The 22,393-nt window shown below is 38.8% G+C and overlaps 1 long non-coding RNA gene across 1 annotated transcript in view; it reads right to left on the reverse strand.

The window, feature by feature from the left end:
* Positions 1-514: 514 nt before the first annotated feature.
* The window catches only part of LOC147912026 (uncharacterized), a 98,642-nt gene continuing 76,763 nt past the window's right edge, over positions 515-22,393 (reverse strand). The window contains exon 4 of the long non-coding RNA XR_015550387.1: positions 515-9,752. This is a non-coding gene — a long non-coding RNA (uncharacterized LOC147912026). The remainder of the gene's footprint in view (positions 9,753-22,393) is intronic.

The following is a 22,393-nucleotide window of genomic DNA, read 5'->3' on the forward strand; positions in this document are numbered from 1 at the left end:
AAAAAAAAAAGACAGTTGAAATTTTAAAAACCAATGGAAGAATTACAAGCAGATTAAGATAGCTGAGGTGAATTATAATATAGATGTGTAGAAATAATGCAGAATGGACAACAGAGAGGTGAAGAAGTAGAAAAATTAAAAAGAAGTTTTAGATTTAACTGATTAAATGACAAGGTCCAAAATATATTTAAATGGAATACAAGGAGATCTGTTTTAAATGCCGAAGAGGCAATATTAAAAGAAAATAGTTGAGAACTTTCAAGATTTGATAAGAGATAAATTTTCATAAGCAGAAAGATCAGCCAATCTCAAGCAGGATAATTAACAAGAAAGTCATATCACATGACTAGTCAAATTGATAATATCAAAGACAACGAGACAGAAATTTTAAGTCTAAAATGAATATATTAGGAAAAAAATTGTTAAAGATTCTTGTGCTAAGAACTCAAACCAAGCAGTTAAAGAAATAGAATAAACTCAAGGAAATTACTCAAAAATGTATGAGGATGGTAATAATAAAGACAGCACAAACTAATAAAATAGAAAACAAAGAAATAAAAGAGTAGAAGAGAGCTAAATACTGAATCTCTTAAAGGAAAGGTAAGATTGATAACCATCTGGAAAGCTGACCTAGCAAGAAACAAAGAAATGAAGCACATACAATTGATGCTAGAAACAAACTGGGGAAGATAACTACATTATGCCAAAAATTTAAAAATTTAAATTATACACATTCCTTGCAAAATATTAAGACAAATTCAAAAAGAAATTGAGATCCTGCATAATCCGATACACATTAAGCAGAAATGGTATCATTATGCTTCTGCATATTGTGTGTGTATGTTATGTTTCACAAGAAAAAATTTAGAAAAGGCATATCACAGTGTGACCAGAGATTCCCAGACTTCTTTGCAAACTTTTCTGTAAAGAACCAGATAATAAATATTTTAGGCTCTGTGGGCGAAAGAATCTCTTTCTAACAACTCAAGTCTGCCGTTGTACTACAAATGCAGCCATAGACTGCTGCCCGTGAGCGGCTGTAGCTGTCGTCCAATATATTTGGCCCAGAGGCTATAGTTTGCCAACCGCTGGTATAGAGGGAGGAGCATATAATGAGAACAATGGTTTCACATTTCCTTAGAATGCTTTTCTGCTAATAGGAGAAAATGACTGCATGACAATGAATTAATATTTTATCCCTCCACGGTCCTTTCTGGAACACAACACATTCAACCAAAAGAAATATCAGACCAGGACATTTTTTTTTTTTTGAAAGTAGTCATGCACTCTACACTTGAGGAAGGCCAGCTCTGATTTTTATCATCTCTTTCCCCCGTGTTATACCTCACAGACTCCATTAAAGAACGCACAATGATCTCATGGATCAAACTGGCTTGAATTCTAAGCTACCTGGGGAATGTCATGTCCCTTCAATACCAGGGTTTTGTAAGCCTAGGGGGCATTCCTAAGAGGCAAACAGCTCTGATTAGACTCTGCATTGACGAGCCCTGTTGGAAATGTGGCAGCAGCTTGTGAAGCAGACGCAGTGGACCTCTGCCTTCCAGCGCCTGTAACAAGCCTCCTCGGGTCTCTGACCCCTTTTTCCCCATTAGCTGCTTACTCCAATGAGGAATAAAAGGTATATTCCCTCGTGTCACAAAGAAGCTGTTCGGAAGGCCTTAACTCCGAGTTCAGGGCATAAAGATTAAAAGAGCATCCCCAACCTCTCCAAATCAGCCTTGAAGAAATTAATTTAGCAGAAACCTTGAGCCCCTCTAGAGACAGAAACTCTTAAGGTTATGTTGCTCTCCTGGATACCTTTACAAACAGCAGGGGTATCAGGCACATGAGGAAAAACATGATGCGCTGCTCAACAAATGTGAAACATAACACCACCACAAGACAAACAAAGGTCGTATTGATTGAGAAAAATCATTTCTGAAACCACAGCGATTTCATTCATGTTTAAGGCTGGGTTTGGGGCATGCATTTTCCTATAAAAACAGTGTGATACCATCTTTTACATAACTCTTATGCTTGCCACCACTCAGGTTAGTTTTGCCAATTACTCCTTAACAAAGAAAATATATTTATGTAAAGAAAAACCAAGGAAAACAATGACAAAATCTGGACTGCTTTCTGGATGCATAAATTTAGGAAATTTGCACTATAATTCTTTAATAATCGTGGATAATATTTTAGTAACCTCTGCAATGAACTTTGCACAAAGTTAACACTCACTAAATAACTGCTGAATCCATGAATAACTTTCCTGCTGACATTAATACATGACTGTGCCTCTGTTACTGAGGGTATGTCTTAACCACATACTGCATCTTCAGAAATGCCATAGATAGATACATACATACATAGATACATAAATAAATTGATACATGATAGATACATACATACATCCATACATACATACATAGATGATTGATAGACAGATAGGAATAAAGTAAATGAGCATTCATTTATTGAACTTTGCTAAATCTCAAAGCCTCCATGTATAATCTCTTTTTCAGTTGTCCAGAGGAAGAAATTGAAGCTCATGGAAGTTAAAATGGGATCATACAGACAAGAAGTGAGTCATGCCCCTAATCCTTGACTCTGCTTGACTCCTATAACTGTTTTCTTCTTCTGTTTCCTACAAGAGTGGCATTCTTAGGATATACTTAGCCGAGATAGTTTAGGACTGTGGATTCCTTCTATATTAAAATTGCTACCATGATAACACACATATACATGTATGATAAACAGCAGGAGGTGCATATAATGAGAACAATGATATATACATGTGTGAGTATCATATATATCATATGTATGTGTGTGTATATATATATAGGAATAAAGTAAATATATAGATTTTTTTTTTTGCACAAACTTCCTTCATTCCACATAAAGTTAATGTCAGACACTCTCAAAATTCAAGATTGATTAGGAAAAGAAAGGGTCTTTACATGGACTAGCACAGAAAGAACCCTCTTCCAAAATTTTAATAGGCTGTAGAATGACATTTTAGAATTTTTAGAAAATAAATATACATTTATTTAGAATTTATATTTTCAGGATAGGCTCAAAAGAAGCCCTAATGTGCAAACATTGTGTAGGAAAGGAATAGAAAGTGACTAGTTTGGTATTCTGGGTACTCGGGCACTTGCCGCACTTTATCCCTGATGCATTTAAGTTAGGTGATTCCCAGATTGGGAGGAGCCTCATGACCTTGCCCAAATGTCCATCCATTCATGTCCCTCCTCATCTGGATGGGCCTCTTCAACTTGTCACTCCACTTGAAAGCCCTGACCATGGGCATGTGATGGAGGTGACTTTTTCTCATGTTTTCTCAAGCAATCACCTTTCTGTGCCAAGATAGGAATGTTCTTTGGCTACTTTCCCAGACTTTTCAAGGAGTTAGCAGTACTTCTGCATACGCATTTGGTGGTCAACAAGTACAGTCAGAATAAATACAATACACTCTCCTCTGTGTTTGCACAGTCTACATACATCGCTCTGATCAACCAGCTTTAGCCGCTACTTTAAAAGGTAACCTAATTTGTCCTTTCAATCAGCCTTTCATTTAGGGAGATGTGGTTTTGAGCATTTGCAATTAGCCCTAAATTTCATGTCAGTTCCTAATACAAGAGAAAGCAATTCCTTGGCCAAAGGGCAACTCTCCTAAGACATTCTAAGCCTTATTATGGTTACTGTTATTATTATTAGTCTCCCAGTCCCATAGAAATGCATATTCTTCATAAAGGTGCAGAGGTCATCCCTTAGGGTCAAATGTCTGGGTCACATTAAACTGATGTTTTCCAATAAACTAGCTGTCCAACGTTATTGGAGATCTGAACGCTATGAAGGAAACTAACCACATGGCACTTATTATACTGTTTAAGAAATGAATCTATTTTTTTCTCTCCATGGTAAAAAACTTGTCGTGTTCAAAAGCATACAGACATATATATCTTCTGGCAAGGTCTTTGCCTCCATTCTTTAGTATGTTTTGATGTTAAAAGCTCTAATATCCCCTAAGAATGCAAAACACGCATCATCAGAGCACTGTGAATCCATTCCCTAAACTTTTTCTTCACATATAACAACTAAGGTTTTCTCTTGCTGCTGCTCATAAAACCCATCCAGTAGGAGAGACAGGAAGACCTGGAGGCAGCAAGAGAGGACAGACTTGCAACGGGATGACACCACGAATACCCTGCAACATATTTCTTGGAATGATGGGAAAATACATTCAATCTACAAGCTGTTTCCTCTAATCTGAAAAGACAGGTGCTCTATAAACCCTCCATCTTCCTAATCTAGACCTCTTCTTCCATCTTCCAGCAGGGCATAGAGAGAAGAAACTATCCCCTCGTGGCAGCAAGTAGCCAGAATCCATAATTTTGCACACACACATAGAAGGCCTCCTTAAGTTCTGCATTGCGTATGTCTGTACAAATGCTAAAGGGAACATAACATAGCTACAGAAATGCAATGAGGGAAACGTCTGAACTTCAGGGTCTGAACAGCAGTGGAGACTGATACTTCTCAGAAATGATTATATTGGCCTGAAATAACAAAGAGACACATACAATGATCCTGATGGGACTTGGACCAATATAGATCCCAGAAAAGGGTTTGACAGCACAGAGGGCTAGAGAGATAAAAGAGGATGGTGGTGTTCCTCCCCTCACACACCTTTTCCTTCCACAGATATTTACCAAAGGCCTGCTCTGTGCTGGGCACTGGATTAAGAACTGAAATACAACAGTGAGCAAACCAGCCCTCACGCAGCTCAGTGTATGATGCTGCACAAGCAGAACAGTCCCCAACTCAAACCTTGCCAAGACCTTTGTAAACTCCTCAATAAAAGTAAATTCTCAAACGTGAACAGGAGAATCACACTGTGTTTGCCGTACATAAGCAGTGTGCAGACAAGCACAAATATGCTCACTAGCAATTATGTCCAGTTTACTGTGCTAACCTACTATTTTACAGTCCTAAGGATAAGAATAACTCCTGAGATCACTAAAGAGAAATTCCACACCAGGAGGATCCAGCTGACAGCTGCTGCTGAGACGCAGATGGCAGGAAGGTAACTTAAAGGAGGTGCCTACCAAACTTTATGTCTCTTTGAAGGAGCAAATGTGAAGTAAGCCTCTCAAGAAGCAAAAAGAGGATATTTGTCTCCCCATGTCTGTCACCATGCTCACTGGGTAACTTTCCTTTTTCTAGATTTACAACAACTTGCCTTGCTACTGGACAAGTCCCTTTTCTAAGTTTCTACTATCAAATAACACAAGCTTTTGGGACAGAAGAGACGGTCGACAAATAAGAAATGTGGATGAATTAAATATTTAGGTATATGCATACCTAGTTTGAATTGTTAAGATTGTGACCAAATCAAAACAATTTAAAGGTCCAATTATAACAACTTATGAAGGCTGTTGGAAAAGGAGCAGTGATTTAGATTCTCAAATGTTCTGTGTCCAGTCAGTTGTGCGCTGATTATAAGAGGTAACCAAGGAACGGTGTTCTTAGCTGTTTACCTGTATTACTACATTTTATGAAGACCCAGGCCACACACCTTCCAGCTGACATTTTGATCAGTCTTATCAATATCATTTTCTTCTGTCTCTAAAGCTTAGTGAAGACAGCATTCATCAAATGATGGCTTTACTTTCACAGCACCATATAATTTTATAATGAAAACTATAAAAGTAAAAGTGATGTTGTGGATCATATTCTCAAGCTTATTATTTTATACATGAAAAGACTGAGGACCCAGAAAATAAATGAAATCCTAAGTTTTATATTCCTTTAGTGGTGAAGCAAAAACTAAAGCAAGTGTGTCTTCAGGGACCTGATTCTTTTTCTGCTAAATTTTGGATCACCTTCAGCTTTTATTTGTTTTCATTTGAGTTAAATTCATGGGTTTTTAAATTTTGTACTCTAGACTTGTATACTTATTATATTACCACTCGGGTTTGAAGCAGGTTGACAGTAAACTTTATGTGTTACAGATCTGTGAAATAAATACAGTATTTGCAAAGTCAACATGAAGGATGCTATGTAACAAAAACAAGCCAAAAATGTGATTTGGCCTCAACTAAATAAAACAAATAAGTGATTCGGTGATTCTTTTCCATTTACCTAGTGTTGTTGAAGCATGATACTTAAGAGCTAAAAATATTTTAAAACATGGGCTTAGCTCATCTTTTGTACATTTGCCCTCTTCATAAAGTTTCTGAAAATGATGAAGTACTTGCTTTGTCCTCTAAATGGAGGAACGTTTCACAGAAATACACCCTGCTGGACAGGATGATGCTCCAGAACATCCTCAAATCCTGCCCATTCCTAACCTAACTCCACAGCATTTGACAGTGTCTATTAAGAATTGCTCCTGTCAGTAGCAAAACTAATTGCATTGCAACACTTATGCATGCTATTGTGAAAAAATAGGGCCCCTGCATTCATTGAATGAGTTCTGGCTACTTTAAGTATACACTCACAAATTGCATACATTTTTAAATGGTGCCATTTTTTTTTAGCTCATGCAGGTATTACTGGTGAAGAATGTTAAGTTCTGTGCATGGGGAACACCATGCAAGTTCCCAGGAGAAGGGTCCTTTTTTTTAAGCAAAAACATATTTCTGCAAAAATTATAATTTCCTGTCTTTAGGAAAAAACTTCATCTTCCTTTTTAACAAATAATGCCATAAGAACAGAACATTCCATAGGGCTGGCTCTAGGTTCGTATATGTGTATATCACCCTCTGCCACGTGATTAGAAAACAGAGAGAAACTCTATTTCTCTAGAAGTCTACCCAGTTTCTGTATGTAGGCCTTGTTCTCTGTCTTCACGTCTGCTCAGATCACCCCCCTTTAAGGGAAAAGCAAAACACAAAAGAGCAACACCTCACTGTTTCTTCAAGCTGTGATGCATGTTTTCTGCATTTTTGTTCTGTGCCTATTGCCTCTCTATCCACACCTCCCCTCTTCAAACACCTGCAATATGATTTCTCTCTCTTATCTACCGACTGTGAGTTCCTGGAGTTAGGAATTGCCTCCTTTGCTGAAATCTAGGTGCCTGTTATTGCCTGTCACTCCGGACCTCTCGTCTACATTGAACTCTGCTGGCATTCACTCCTGCACCTTTGCTCTCTCCTGGCACCAAGTGATCATATCACACCATTGCCGATCCTATATCATGCCCTACCCCCTCGCTGTCTTTCGTTTTCAGCAACCTATTCCTTAGTTCTGAGCTTATCCAAGGTTCTCGTTTGGTGTTCTCTATATTCATCCTTTTGGAAAATAAATCCCTTCTTCTTCCATTGCAACCTCTTGATATTAAATCCCATCTAAATATCTGCAGATATCATCCCTCATCTGTGTTCTCCTCTTATATCCTCGGTGCCAATAGCCTGCTTGATTATTTTTTTATCAACTTGAGCACATTGATTATCTATCAAACTGAACCATGCTTTCCCCTATTGTTTCTTCTTTCCAACTTTCTTGCCGGTCACACCACAATTCTGCTATGTTGCTAGAAGACTCAGAATGTGTGGCTATCTTTGATGGTTCTATTTCCTTTAGCTTCTGTTAGCACAAGTTTGCTGCATACCTATTAATATAAAGCAACATGCAAGATTCTTTGTAATACTCTTTTGGTGTATTCCTTCCTCTATTTATCTAAACAGCCAATGCTTTTTTCCTTAGTCTATATGTTGTTGCTCCACCCCATCCACTCACAGAAAGCTTTACACAGCACTTGCTTCGTTTCTTCTTACATGAAGCCCCATACCCCTGCCTGTCTTTCAAGTCCTTTAATAATTTCCCCGTGATTCCCTTGATGCGCCCTCCATTCTAGTTACAGCTTTCTCCCAATAATAACTAAATCCTTCATTTTTCACAAAACTTCTGAAGGCAGAGAGCCCCCCTTAAGGAGGGCGGGAGTTCATTGATATATTCTTTGTTACCAAGTTGGTCTTGGGTATAAAGTGAATTCCTGTCTAACATGCTTGTCCCTATAACACCTGCCATTAAAAAAATCTCTCTGCGTCCAGAAGTTATGTGAATATTGCAAAGCCCCCTTTTAAGTTCTAGCATCATAGGGGAGTCTTTGTGGCTTAGGAAGGACCTCCTCTGCTGCTACTGCATTCCTATAGCTCTCCCCATCACACTGCTCGCCTCCCCAACATCCACCCTCTCCTTCTTCCTTAGTATCAGAACATACTGTTGAGGATGACAGTGTACTCAGTGAAAATATTCACCATCCTAGATTCCCTTGCAACTAGGGGTAGCCATGGGAAAAAGAAGGCAGACTTGCAAGTGCATGCTTTTGCTCTTAATTTTTTCCATTTCTTCCCACCAACACCTTAGACCTAAGCTTGGAGCTGCAAGAGCCATCATGCAGGAATTCCCAATTCAGAGCAAAAAAATTCCCAGAGTCTAAGTCCTCAAGTGATTGATCTGCAAAGCAGTCCTGGGCTACCTACATCCCGAGTTCTTGTTGTGTGAGAAAAAAATAAATGAATTTACTCCTTTACATCACTACTGCATCGTTTTGCTGTTACTCACAGCTGGCAAACTACACATTCTGGTGCTGCAAAACAACTGTGCATTGTTACCAATTGTGTGTTCATGCATTTTATATACCATATCCCCAACTATATTATAAGAACATATCAAAAGTAAAAAAAACCTAAATAAATATTATCTTTTTAGACTCAATTGGCTATTTTCCTTAGACTCAACTTTCATCAGCTCTTGAGCTTGTCTTTCTATTTGTGTTAGTTCTCCAACATCTCAGAGTTCAGAAGCTAATGAATGACTTCTATGAATAGTGAGTGTCATTAAATTAAGCACCTCCCTTAACCTAACTATAGAAATGGCAATGTTTGGCCATACTATGTGGACAAATAGTCAAATTAACCATTATATATCATTATCAAACACTGAAGCTTAAACATTCTGTATATTTTTGGCAATACAGTTAAGCTTATTCATTTCAATCCACCTTGCATTATGTTTTTTACTGTAGAACATGGTTCTGTGCCCTCTCTTACTCTATCTTTGGACGGGGAACCATGCTCACTGGGTGTCAAGTTACAGCAGGTATCATACTAGGCGCAGGGTTCAATCTAGTTGTTTGTGGATGGGTTTGTTGTTTCCTAGATGGGCCGTGACATAACCCCTTTCTTCTCCTCAATGCAGCTTCCTAAGGAGAATGTCACAGCAAATGAGATAGTGACAGAGACTTTCAGGAAGGTCCCATCAGGAAAGTCAGGATGGAACAGAAGGAGGGCCTCAGGGCTCTTTGCTCTTATCCAGTGTAATGGTTTCCTCTCAACGGTCAGGAATCGCTGAACGTAACAGAGAGGAATGCTTGGGAGGGATGAAAGACATCCCTGTAGGGCTTCAAACCCTGAAACATAATCCCTTTGTCATCTTTCCAAGGAGAGCTCTTTGAGGGTGAGTGTCCATCAGTCCTCTTTAAATGGAACCTTTAATCCATCCAGCTCGGGCCATGGAATCTGCCCTGTTTAGTGATGCCTCTGTGATAAGCGGCATGGAGAAAAGAGCACTGTTCACGCAGGACCTTATGAGGAAGCATGGCCTGGCCACACACCTGTCACCAGGAGTCTCTGCTAGGATGGTACCTGTTAAGCAGTGGGCGGCCGGCTCAACGGGGGCAGCAGCCCATGTCAGGCCTCAGTCAATGGCTTCATAACCATCCAGGCAACTTCTTAGGCTCACTAGGAGAAAGCCGACAAACGAGAGAATAAGGTCATGCATTCACCTACTGGACTCTGAAGTCAAGAGAAACTCACACACACACACACACACACACACACACCAATGAGAAACATTCTGGTCTCTGCCTCCGAATACCATCAACTTAGCTTTAAAAGATACAGTTAGAATTAGCCACAGAGCCTATGCAATTTAAATAACTTCAATTGCATTGTATATATTTATTTTTTTCAAATAATGTTAAACTTGATTAAAACTGTTCAGGATAATAATGTAAAAAATGAAGAAAGATATCTGTTCAAACCATCAGGTTCTATTTGCAGAAAGAGGGGTGAAAACCTAAAACCCAAGTTATCACTCACAACTATAAATGGAAAATAAAAATAACAAAAATGTAGAGCTCCTAATTAATCCTGGATTAATTAACTAGGTAGTAATTAATCAGCTATTACTCATTATCCTGACAAATGATTTAGTAGCCCCACAACTCCCCAGTGCTCCAATGGGCTGTAACAAATCTTACGGTGCACAGGTGTGCTGTGCATGGCAGAGATAAATTCCAAAGACGAGCAGGGAGATTCCTTTTTTCCTCTCATGGAGAGCTCCTACTTGGGAACATCTGAGCCACAGTTTGCTTTGTTCTTAAAATGTAAGGCACTGAAACTAAGATGAACAGAAGACCTTTCATGTTTTCACAATGCATCCTCGTTCGTCTTTGGTCATGTCTAAACCTGGCTGAGACTCAGGTTTTCAGCTTTAACAAGGGACTTCTAGAGTGCTTACGGGGCTAATGTCCAATAGCCATTTTCATAGTAGATATTCAAATATTAAATCACAAACTTCCCCTACTACGCACATACCATGTATAAAGTCTAGGTCATTTTTAAAAATTGAGTATATTTACAAAACTTATATAAATAAATATGGAGTCTATACATTCTGTCTTCTCTCGGACTATGTTAGCTACATCAGTCCACCTTATTTAACTCAAATTTGGTTTCCAGTGATTCTATTGTTCTTCTCTAAGTATTTTCTGACTGCCATACTCTGGGTGGTCAACTTCCTTGTCAAACAGACATCTTTGTAAATGTTAACGATAGTCATACCTCGATATTGAGGGAAGACAGGAAATCATGAAAGTTTGATATAAGACCTCCTACTCCAGCATTTGGATTGAGTTATATATAGAAAGCAAATTAAAAGAAAACCCCAAACTTCAGAAGACAGAACATCTGATTTCACAAGTATTTCAGCAGTTGAAAAGCCTTCTCGTCGAGGATGTATACAACCTGGAGAAGGAAGGAAGAGGATGAAGGAGACGGGGAGGCAGAAAGGGATATTATTTACATCCCATCTTCCTCCTTAACTGCCTTAGAGGTAATTCATTTATGAAATACAGACATTTCAGTACATACTGCACAATGTTCTCTCTGGATTCTCTTTTCTATTTCAAGCTTGATCTCATAAGCATCATTTTCAAAACTTCATGGAAATCTTGAAAAACTTGATGTAGTTTCCCATAATTGCCAAAGTTTCATCAATTTAGTCTTAATCTTCCAAATAATCAAGATATTTTACTTTTTCCCATTCCATTATTTTGCATTAAGCATAAATTTTCATGTTTTAAAACTGGCCACTAATGTACCTCTAATTCACTTTTTTTCCTGCATGAAATAGAATTTTAAAATATTAGAAATCCCATTATTTCTTTCAAAAGTATACTTGTATAAAATGACATTTAACCTGGGCAACGGCAGGAGGAGCAAAGACTTCTGGGAATAACTATTACAAGGGCTTTTCAAGGTCTCCAGTTCTAAGACACAATCCTTAATCTGAGATGTATTTAAATTTTGCCCCAAATTTTAGTAACAGAATCTCTAGATGCCCATACAACTTTCCATCAAAGACACTGCATTTCCTGGCCTCCCTTGCAAATGGATGTGGCTGTGTGGTTAAGTTCTGGCCAACGAGCAGAAGCAAAGGGTTACTTCTGGATAGTAGCTTTTGAGGATTAGGAGGAATGGCATCCTTCTTCTTTATCGTCTTCCATTCTGCTTTCTAGAATGTGTATGTGAAGCTTAGAGCTCCAGCAGCCATATTAGTGCATGAGGCATGGTGGACTGGCTGGTGGGAGGAAGCCCAGGTCTTTGATGACTTTGTTAGGCAAGGATATCATCCCTCCAGAATTTATGTGAGTTAAGATGAACTTTTATTTTTTCAAGCTGCAACTACTTGTGTCTAACTATTACGTAATGCTAAATAATACAGAAGCCTTGCGATTCAAACACGGCTCAACCCAGGAGGTTTCTCAGAAAAATCTAGCCCTGTTCTCATGAGCCCTTCAGGCGTGGAGGTATCAATCCTCCTGGTGTTCATAGCTTGAAGAACACAGAACCCCATGCCTTTTCTGTGCTGGGTATAGGAATCTTCTGTGGGATTCTCTAAGTTCCTATGAGACCTGCTATCTCCCTTGGGATTTATCGAGGAAGCATGGTTCCTATCTTTAGGATTTCCTGAAAAGGGGTGTGGTAAGGTTGCAGGTAAATTATAGGATTCCCAGTTAAATCTGAATTTCAGATAAACACTGAAAAAAAAACGTTGGTATGTCACATGGGCTTCCAGCTTCCATCAGCTGCCAAAACATAGCAGTTGCTGAAATAAAAGTGAAGCAGGAAGCAGGAAAACTATAAAATAAGACCAGTAACCCCACAAACAAGGCGTCTGGGGGCTATTGAGTGTAAAGGCAAACAGTCTTATGTAGCCCAATCTACCTTGAGGATGACCTCTGTATTATAGGCTTAAACAGAACTAAAGGTTCATGGTGGTGATGTTGGATTGTTGACCACAAAAATTAAAGTCTCTAGGTTCTATTGCAGGGCAAAGGGATGGGCAATATATTTTGTAAGGTTTTTTTTCCTGTAAAAATGGATGAACATGCCTTAAAAATACACATGGTTTAAAAGGCTTCTGTTTTCAATAAAGTTGACACATATGGAAAGCCTCAGTCATTCTATGATGCTGAATAAACTAGGATGGCCAAAGATGTCTACCTTATTTTTTGTTTTTTTGTTTTTTTTTCCTTGTAGCATAAATAGTCTTCTAATGACCTAAAGTATTAATATGCTTTGCCAGGTGCCTAATTTAATTACAAGAAAAATAAAAATATAGTACTTACATGTATTTACATGTCTCCATTGGTATTTTCTGACATATTTTAAAAACTTGAAGTAATTTTACGTGGAAAAAAAATCTAGCCATTTACCTCAGTGAAATGAAACAGAAATGTTTTTGAGCTGTAGCTCAGAAAGAAGAGGGATGCTCGAGCTAGTTCTAAAACACAGTGTATTAATCATGAATTCATATATGATGAAGCACTCAACTTCTATCAGTTTGCCCTCCCCAAGAACAGCATCTGTTTAACGTTTTTAGAGCTGGTACAAGGCTTCCTATGTTACCCACACATTTAAACAGCAACAGACCTGACTTGTAGACTCCTCTCCATCTGACTCCAAAGTCACAGACAACATCGTTTTGTTTTCACTCAAATAGCCCCTGGCTCAGCAGTGCTTCTATGTACTTCTTATTTTAGGAAATTAAATTTCCATAATTTCATCAGATCAAAATGATCTCTACCTATTGCATTCTTAGTCGAGTAAAACCTTACCACATATGCTTTTGCTGTTCTGGTTGTTGTTGGTGAAACCAAAGCACCAGAAAGTGTAAAAATTGTCAGAAATACAAGATGTACGGTCAGGAATATGAATAAAAAATTTCCCCTAAAGTTTCATTGGCATCTAAGGGATGCTTTTAAAGTTGATGGTCTCGACTGCGATTGTTATAATCTAATTAATACAATTCTTTATTACTCACCCCAAACCAAAGACAGATTTGAAAACAGAACAAAGAAAGAGGGACCATCCATAAAAGACACTTCTGATGACCTACAAAGGCTGGAGCCAAAACCAACACCAATCACACGCTGAATTGAAACATTTTCTGGCAGAATCTCTTTTGCTAGTGCCCATAAAAATGAATAGTAACACTTTTCAAGATTCTTAAATTTCAGAAACGCCTTTTATTGAGTGTGACTCTGCTGCCTTATTAGACAGAGGCTGGTTTATATTACAGACACTTGGGGCCCTTGGTGCTCAAGTTACATTTGCTAAACTGAATTCTTCTAGTGTGTTATTAGAGATTTGTCCATGGGAAGAAGTTGCATTCCTTATCATTTTACACCAAATCCTTTAGCTCACCTCAATGTTATATAGTAAATTACCTGTGTGCTGATGCCTTCAATAAACTTAGACAGTGTTAAAAACTTATATTCTGAAATGACTGCTTATGTCCAAGGTACGTCTCTAAAGGATGGTGAAAAATAGGCATTCTTTTTTCCAAATCTGCTCTGTTCCTGGGTTCAGATATTCAGTGTGTATTTCTCTGAGGGAAAAATATATTTGACGTTTCCTCCAAGTAATCCTATCTCAAAAATTATCTGAATCCATTCTGTTCATGAGAATGGGGCTACTGAATGTAAAGGCAAGTAAGACAGTAGGAATTTAGGTAACAAGAATTTGGGTACTGAAAGACAATTAATGTACTCTGTTTAGCTCATATATATTTGTTATACTTATTGTGATGTCCCCCCAGTTTTTCCATTAAACTTTACATACGTGGTGGTAATGTATCAATCAGGGCAAATATCAGAATATAATGCTAATGTATACTGTGAAGGAGATAATATCACAGCTTGTTCTTTTTCAACAAACTATTTAACTCTGGTTACTTATACCGAGTCTACTCACCATATATATATGGCTTAGAAAGGAAAGATTTAAATTCCTTTATGTAGAAGTTCTAGTTAACCCCCCAACACAATTCAAATTGAGTCACAAGGATTGAAATCAGAGTTTGGAAGACGAAGGAAAGCATGATGGTAAGGAAAGAGGAATGGGGTCGGAGGCTCTGTAGGGCAGGCTTCAGAGGAGGGCCCAAAGAGATTTGTTAAAGCCAAAATGTGACCGAGGTCAGCACTTGGAGCGGGCTTGGTAGATTAGCTGAGGTTCATGGTTAGCTAAGTCCAGATAGTACAATTGACTCACTCACAGCAAACAGTCATGATTTCACCACCAGGCTGTTTACCTGCTGGTTCTGACCAGTTTTCAGAGAAGCTGTTGTCCTACACATATCGTCCCTTCTTCAGGGTCCAGGCCTCTCACTATCTTGCAATTACTCAACCACCCCCCTCCCCCGGCTCAATGGTCCACGGATTCTCATTTCTATTAATCCCAGGATGTATCGAAGAACATAAATTATAAAGAAGGGACACTGAAATGGAAAGGAGGCAAAGAGGAGAGAGAAAAAAGCACAGGAAGAGACAGAGAAGGAGGGGTAGGAGGAGGAAGGAAGGTTTTCAAGAATGTGAGAAGTATTGCATGTGCTCATATTGGGGGCGTGGGGGAGAGAGAATGGACTCAAAATTTAAAAGCAAAGAAGGAAGACGGAAAGTGCTCACCATTCAGGGGCTGGAAATCCTACATCCACTTCCTTAGCACACCAAAATTTCCAGTTTTTAAAAAAAATACATGTGAATACACAACACTCACACCCCAAGTAATAGAACTTTTCAGAAATTTCTTTGGGAACCTATTCACACCCCCAAGCTACAAAACTTTCCAGATATTTCTTTGGGATCCATAGAAGAGACAAGTGCTAGATCTAAAAAGTAAACATATTTCATTTGGAAACAGATTTAAATAAGCGAGAGGAGGTAATGCTGTGAGCATCCATCCATTCTTCTTTACTGCTTCAAAACTAGACAGCCAGATGCTAGTACCCGAATTCCTTTGCCTGAGGGCTCGCTCTTGAAGTCAGAGCCCACTTTACCTGCCTGAACTGCTGAGGAGTGGACACCTCCAGAAGCAGCTCTCCATCAGTGAGTGACAGAGTTGAGTCTGCGTATAAACGCTCCCGCTTCCTTTGCGCTCAGAGGGGATAACTCTGTGGTATGTTCCACTCTCCCTTCCAGAATTTCCAGGGGATTTTAAGTTCCAGTCACCCACAGGGGTAACCTGGGTGATAACAAATAACGCTATCGGCTGCCCTCCTTCCCTTGTCTCAGCTCCACTCCCCTACCACTGTCCCCCTGGGCCCCGTCCTGAACTACTTGCACAGGAATCCTTATCTCAGGGCTAGCTTCTGGGGGATCACAAACTCAAGAAGGAAGTAACTTCAATGAAGGTAATATATGCATTTGAAAAGAAGGGGATTTCCTTCAGAACACAAAAGGGATATGACAATGCAGATCTTGAGAATCTGAGAATAAAGATTTCTTTGTTAGCTAAGATTTTTAGTAGAATATATGACTTAAAGTTCTGATGATTATAGAGAGAATGATTCCCTCATTATCAATGTGTGTGTGTGTTTCCCCTACAAGACCCACAATGATCAACAGATAGAAGCCTGAATTAGTAGATAAGAATTAAAAGTAACATGCCCAGGGGAGAGTAGAAAATTCTATAGAGAGCACAGAAGTCAGATCCTTGGAGATAGAGAGGCAGCTTTACCTTTTCTTCTCATTACTTTGGAAATTGGAAAAAAGGAAGGAAGAAATAAAAAAGACAATGGCTAGTTTTCTAGGAGGTGACTGAGAATAAGGGCTTTTGTTTGTTTAGGGACTGAAGGAATCCCACGAAGACTGAAAAATGTATTTGGTGGAAAAGTGTAAGTGCTGCAAATTGGAAATAGAAGGTGGAGAAAAATGCTGTCAGAGACAAAATGCACCAGACAGTTAAGATGTTTGTATTCAGGCTGTTGCAAAAGAGAGAGCACCCCAGATGTGAAGATCAGAGTATCTCCTCGAGGCTCTTATAGAGCGGGATAAACAAGTTCCAGAGGGGCTGATTAACAGCTGGGGTTGTTTTGCAAGCACAAGTCTCAATCAGTTAGCTGAACTGGAAACACTTCTCTGTGGTTAGCTAGTTCCAGGGGACAAATTGTTCTAATCTCAGCTAATCACTCATGAGATAAAGAATGGAAAGCTGAGGGTCTGTGTCTGTGCTTGTCAACAGGTTCAGGCCACAATGGAAAGGTCAGTGTGTGTTCTTGTCACAGGCAAACATGGGAGTCATCTGCAAGTCTTAGGGGTGTCATGAGAAAGCCTGGACAGTGAGTCTCATCTACGTCATATGGGGAAGGCTGGTTCTCTGCGCTAAGCCATGGTCCAGAACACAAACCAAGAGTTGAACTCTGAGGGTATCTAGTCCAGAGGATTCCAAGAGACCAACTGATGAAAAGTTTTCAATAAAGCAGCACCACTGCATAATTCTTGAAAGCCAAGATGTCAAAGCTCTTGGTGATGTTGTCCACAGTCTTGGTTAAGGGCATGCATGACCTGAGCATTTATGAGCCCACCTTAGTGGCCAGAGAATGGCTTGTCCAGGAAAAATCCAAGCCTGTGCACGGTCCGCTGCAGGGATGAATCCTCCAAAATTTCTATCAAGTTTCTGGCTTTAGCTCACAGAACTTCTCCAGATCCTGGGAGAAAAGGTCAGCTACAATGCAATATAGAGTCCCAATAAAGACCTTGGCAGTCAAGTTTTAGTTCTCTGTGACTCAAAGTCAGGCAGAGGGGAGAAAACAAATGGAAATGTTAGTTTAGAGGCCTGTAGCCAGATACTGAAGGAAACTGGAAGGACTGAAGACTGGTAAGGGTTGACAATTTGTGTGAGGTAACACGACAAGTATAAAGGAAGGGGTATACCTCAACTGCTGTGTTTCTGACTTGGAAATCTCCTAAAAAGATTTTAGTTTACTGAGAAAGGGAACACAGGAAGGGGTAGTGACTAGAAAATGAGGTTACTAATTCACAGGGAAAGAACAAACAGAAGCAATGTGAACTAGACCACATTTTATTTTGAAGTTTTTCCCCAGGAGATCTGCCTGAGACACAGGTCCCATCAGCATACGGGTGGGAGGTGGCTGAAGTCACTCGTGGGAGTAGATGAGATTATTGGCAGAGAGTATCTGGTGTGAGAACAGGAGACTCAAAGGAGTCAAATTAGGAACTGACTGAGAAGTTCCTAATCTGACTGAAGTAGCCAATTTAGGAAATTTAGGAAACAGACCAAGAAGCGGGAACAGAAGAGGGTGGTGAGGACCAGAAGGAGGTGAGATAAGATCAAGACTAACAAGGATATGACATAAGGAGCCACTTGGAATATTCTCAGGTTGCAGATAGAAGTGGCTTTGCAATGGGTTGAGGCGTATATGATTACAGGCTAATATTCATCGAGGCCAAACTCTATGGTAAGTGCTTCACATAGATCAAATCATTTAACTAAGAGATACCATCATCCCTATTTTAGTAAACAAAGAAGCTGGAGCAGAGCTGTTCTTGCCAAACCATACACCCAATAGGTATAAAAGCCCATAGGTCTGTCTGACACCAAAGACCGTGTGTTTAAATACCAGCACACACTGTCTTTTGTAGGAAATGAAAAATAGAGGTAGTGGATGCTTAACCCTCTTTCTAGAAGCTTGGCTGAGAGAAGAATGATAATAATAGCTAGAACTTATTGAATATGTGCATGGGTGGACACAGTTCTACTCGCTTACAACTGTCTACTAATTTAATCCTCACAACCACCCAATGACATAGATGCCATCATCTTCAGAAAGAGTGAGCTGAGTCAGAAGAGAAGCTACGAGGTAGAGGATATGTGTTTGACTTTTGTTAAGTTGGCAGTGACTTAGGGATGTCATGAGAGAAAAGAGCAAAGACAGAGAATGGGTTAGAAGTATAGGGAGAGCTGGCAAATTGGATACAATGGCTGTAAATGAGAAGCAACAATTCAAATCTAGAAATTCAAGAATGTAAGCCTGGGAGAAAATATCTGAGGAAGGATTAAAGGGGAAAAGTACAGAATTCTTACTGTTTCAGGAGATTAGTATAGATTGTCTGTACCGACAATCTCCACATGGAGAAGGGAAAGAGGAAGCTCGAGTAAGCACTTGATCGGAATGAAGAATAAGAAAATAAATAAAACAAGGCAACCTGCAGACTAGTCAGAAACTAGTTAGTCTGATTCTCTAATTCCTTGGGATCCTACAACCCCAGGGAGAGGCTCAAGCTATCCTGAGTTAGGGAGATTATCTGGGATTATCCAGGTGGGCCCAGTGTAATCACAAGGGTCCTTGTAAGAGGGAGGCAGGAGGGTCAGAGTCAGAGGAAGAGATGAGAGAAAGGAAACAGAGGTCAGAATGATGCAGGACCACAAGCCAGGGAACGCAGGTAGCCTCTAGAAGCTGCAAAAGACAAGAAAAGAGATTCACCTCTGGAGCCTCCAGAAGGAACAGCCCTGCTGACACGCTGATCTTAGCCAGAATATTCAGGGCATGGGATCTGCGGATGGAGATGATGGGAAAGCCCCCCTTCAACAACAGTACAGCCTTGCAAACCACTTTCCCTGCTCCTCACACCCTTAGCAGAGGTCTGATTTTTTTTTTCCCCAGCTGAGTTGGGCTGAAATGGTCTTGCAAGCATTTTTTAGTTTATACGTTTTAAGAAATAATGTTTTTCAGAGTAATCATTTTATGGATATGTAAAAATCTGTTCCTAAGCAATATCAGTCCTCGAACTCATGGTTATGAAATATTGTTAATTTCTTCTGATAGCTATTTAACTGACTCCAAAAAGGAACTGCTGATTAACAGACCAATGTTATAGTTGATGTTGACTTGTGAGAAAAGGTAGATGGGTGGGCATTGGATTCCTCCCTTGACTTAGTCCTTTCAACAGTATTTTTGGTCACCTGGATGATGATATGGACGTTCCCAAGGACACGATTTGGAAAGAACAGTCAACGAGTTAGAAAAGAGAATCCACATCTCGACAGTTTGAAATAAACTGGAATTGCAATTAAGACCAACATGATTTATTTTTAACGTGAGGGCACAAATATTATATCAACATTAATAGGAACTCAAAAAGAACAATGAAAAGGATAAAGAAGTCTACCCCCAATCCTGCAACCTAGTAATATTTTTTTGACTTGATTTTCATAAATTACTCAGAGATATTATTTTAACATAATGGTGAAATACATAAAATCTTGAATTTATAATTAAACAAATCCATAAATATTAAATATGGGAGAATAGTATATAAAACTACTTTAAAAAGTTGCTTTACTATAAGTTCAATATAAATCAAGAGTGTAATTACTGTCTCAAAAGCTAATGCAATTCTGACTTCATTAATGGAACTATGAACATCAAGAAAAATAAATAATAGCTGTAATCCACTTCACCTCTTTAGAGAACCCTAAGAGTGTTTGTTCTCAGTACTGAGCAATTTGACATGAGTATTGGCAGTCTGGAGAGATGTTTCAAAAGGTGAACCTAACAGAGAAAGCACGGAACTCTCCTTTGGGAAAGAGAGCTGGGAAAATGGAGCAAAGACCTGGAGTGGAGACACAATATTTGAGACAACAATCCTCAAATACCAGAAGTTGTTTCATTTAGAAAACTTTAAAAACTATTCAGCATTGCTGGGAAGGACAGCCAGAGAAACAGGCAGAGGGATTCCAGAGAGATCTTTTGTTTCAGAACAAGTACGACTTTTAAATCTCTTCAAAGATGGTTGTCTCAGAAGGTAGTGAGTTCCTCATTCTTTAATGAAGGTCTGTGTAGGGTTTTTGGTGAGAGTATCTACGAATTAAGAAGGCAGCTGAATTGGAAAAACTCTTTTTCCAATATAACATTCTATAATCCTTACTCCTATGAGATCCAAATTTCCAAAAATTAAATTTTTGTGTTGCTCTCCTTCCCCCTTCCACCCACCCTCCCACTGTAGTCTGTGCAAAACGAATATCATGGCTTAATGGAGCGGAGAATCCATGACTTTCCTATTCATGAAATTCCATAACTTGTCGCTATAGCTCTTTGAAAGTGTAGAAACTATAGTATGTATCTCTAGTTTTATAATGCAAACATCTCCCTCTCTTCCAATGCATGTGAACAATGTTGGACATTTAATCAAGTGATGAAAAAGAGATGTAGTAAAGGACAATAGAATTTTGTTTCAAATTTTGTCAAAATACAAGAGTCTTTCCCAACTAAACAAAGGGGAAAGCATTTGGCAAATCCAATATTTTCTGATTTTTATTTGACTTACTTTTCTATTCGACTTGGCTCTGCTGTGACCTATTGAAGCCAAGAACAATTAGAACACAAAGAGGGTTTTGAAATATTTGAACTTAATTCACAAAGTTAAAGGAAAGTGGACATTATACACTCAGGAGCCAAGCTATGAGTAAGAAGTAAAATATACACCATAAAATGATTCCCTTGAAATTTCCTACTGTAACAACGGCCATAAAAATTCCAAATTTCATGAAGCCAAATGCAATACTAAACACCTGACAAAAAGGCACCATATTGAACACACCATGATTTTTATTTTTGTAATGTTGAGGTAAGAAATGTCAGCATTGGATATTTACAACATTCCAAAATTAACTTACTTCAAAAAATATTTAAATGGACATTTATCCAATCTGGCAAATTTTTGTATTTTTCCTTTAGGCATTAATTGAAGATCTTCCCACCTGATAATGACATAGGACAGTATGGAGCCAAATGGGTGGTATTTGAGATAGTTGAGTGGACATCCAAGAAATGGGAGAGGGGGAGATTATAATCTAGGTAAATGGGCAGCAGCATTGTTGCCTTTAAATGAGCTATTCCTTATGTCCTCAGGATTACATGGCAGCAATCGATGACATTAAACCATTGTAGGGTGTGTCTCTACACAGAGATGGGGATTGTTTTCTGCAAACACACTGAATTTACGCACCAAATTCATCCACATCCTTCCAAGCAGTCACTGTGAAGGCTTTACTTAATAATGCTGCCCTTCCCTCAATCATTTTTGGATTCTCTCCTTTTACAGTGTCCTAATATCTGAACTACATTTTTTAGAACATTAGCAGTGGCGCATCTTTAATCTTCTATGTTGGTTTTGACTTGATGATGCAGCAAACAATCATGCTGGGCAAAGAAAGGCTGGTAGATATGGTGAACTAAGGTGACAGTTAATTCAATTTTCAATATAAAAAGAAATCATGAAACATTTTCTTGAAATAACACTGAAAGCAATCAGAAGATAGTTTCCCAAATCACGATTTAAATAAGTTCATAAACTCACCCCAAGACCCCTGCAAATACTTATCAAAATCAGGAAACAGTGTTTCCTAACCACTAGTCTGAGAACAAATGCTGCTGAACAAGAAATTTTTACAAATCCATAAATGCTTCACTCTTAAAACCTAATTTTCTAAAATGCATTAACTTATTTAATGACTAGATTAGGATTTATTTGCTATTATATTTGGAAGATATAGGCAGTCTTGTATCTTTTCTAAAGGCTCTAAAAGGAACGGAAACATATTATAGGCATATATTTTTAATCTTAAAAAGATAATTTTCAGTTAACATCTGAATCTGTTAAATTAATGAACCATCAGTGTAATGAATAATGAATTTCAATCATTTTATGAGAGCTATGACTCACTACAAGTATGGAATTGTCTTTGTTCTCCCTACAATTTCTCTGCAGCTCTCAGCATTTTTTCCCCATACCTCG

The sequence above is a fragment of the Ceratotherium simum genome, chromosome X (genome assembly GCF_057802395.1).
Source record: "Ceratotherium simum simum isolate JZ-2026a chromosome X, ASM5780239v1, whole genome shotgun sequence".
Taxonomy (NCBI): Eukaryota; Metazoa; Chordata; class Mammalia; order Perissodactyla; family Rhinocerotidae; genus Ceratotherium; species Ceratotherium simum.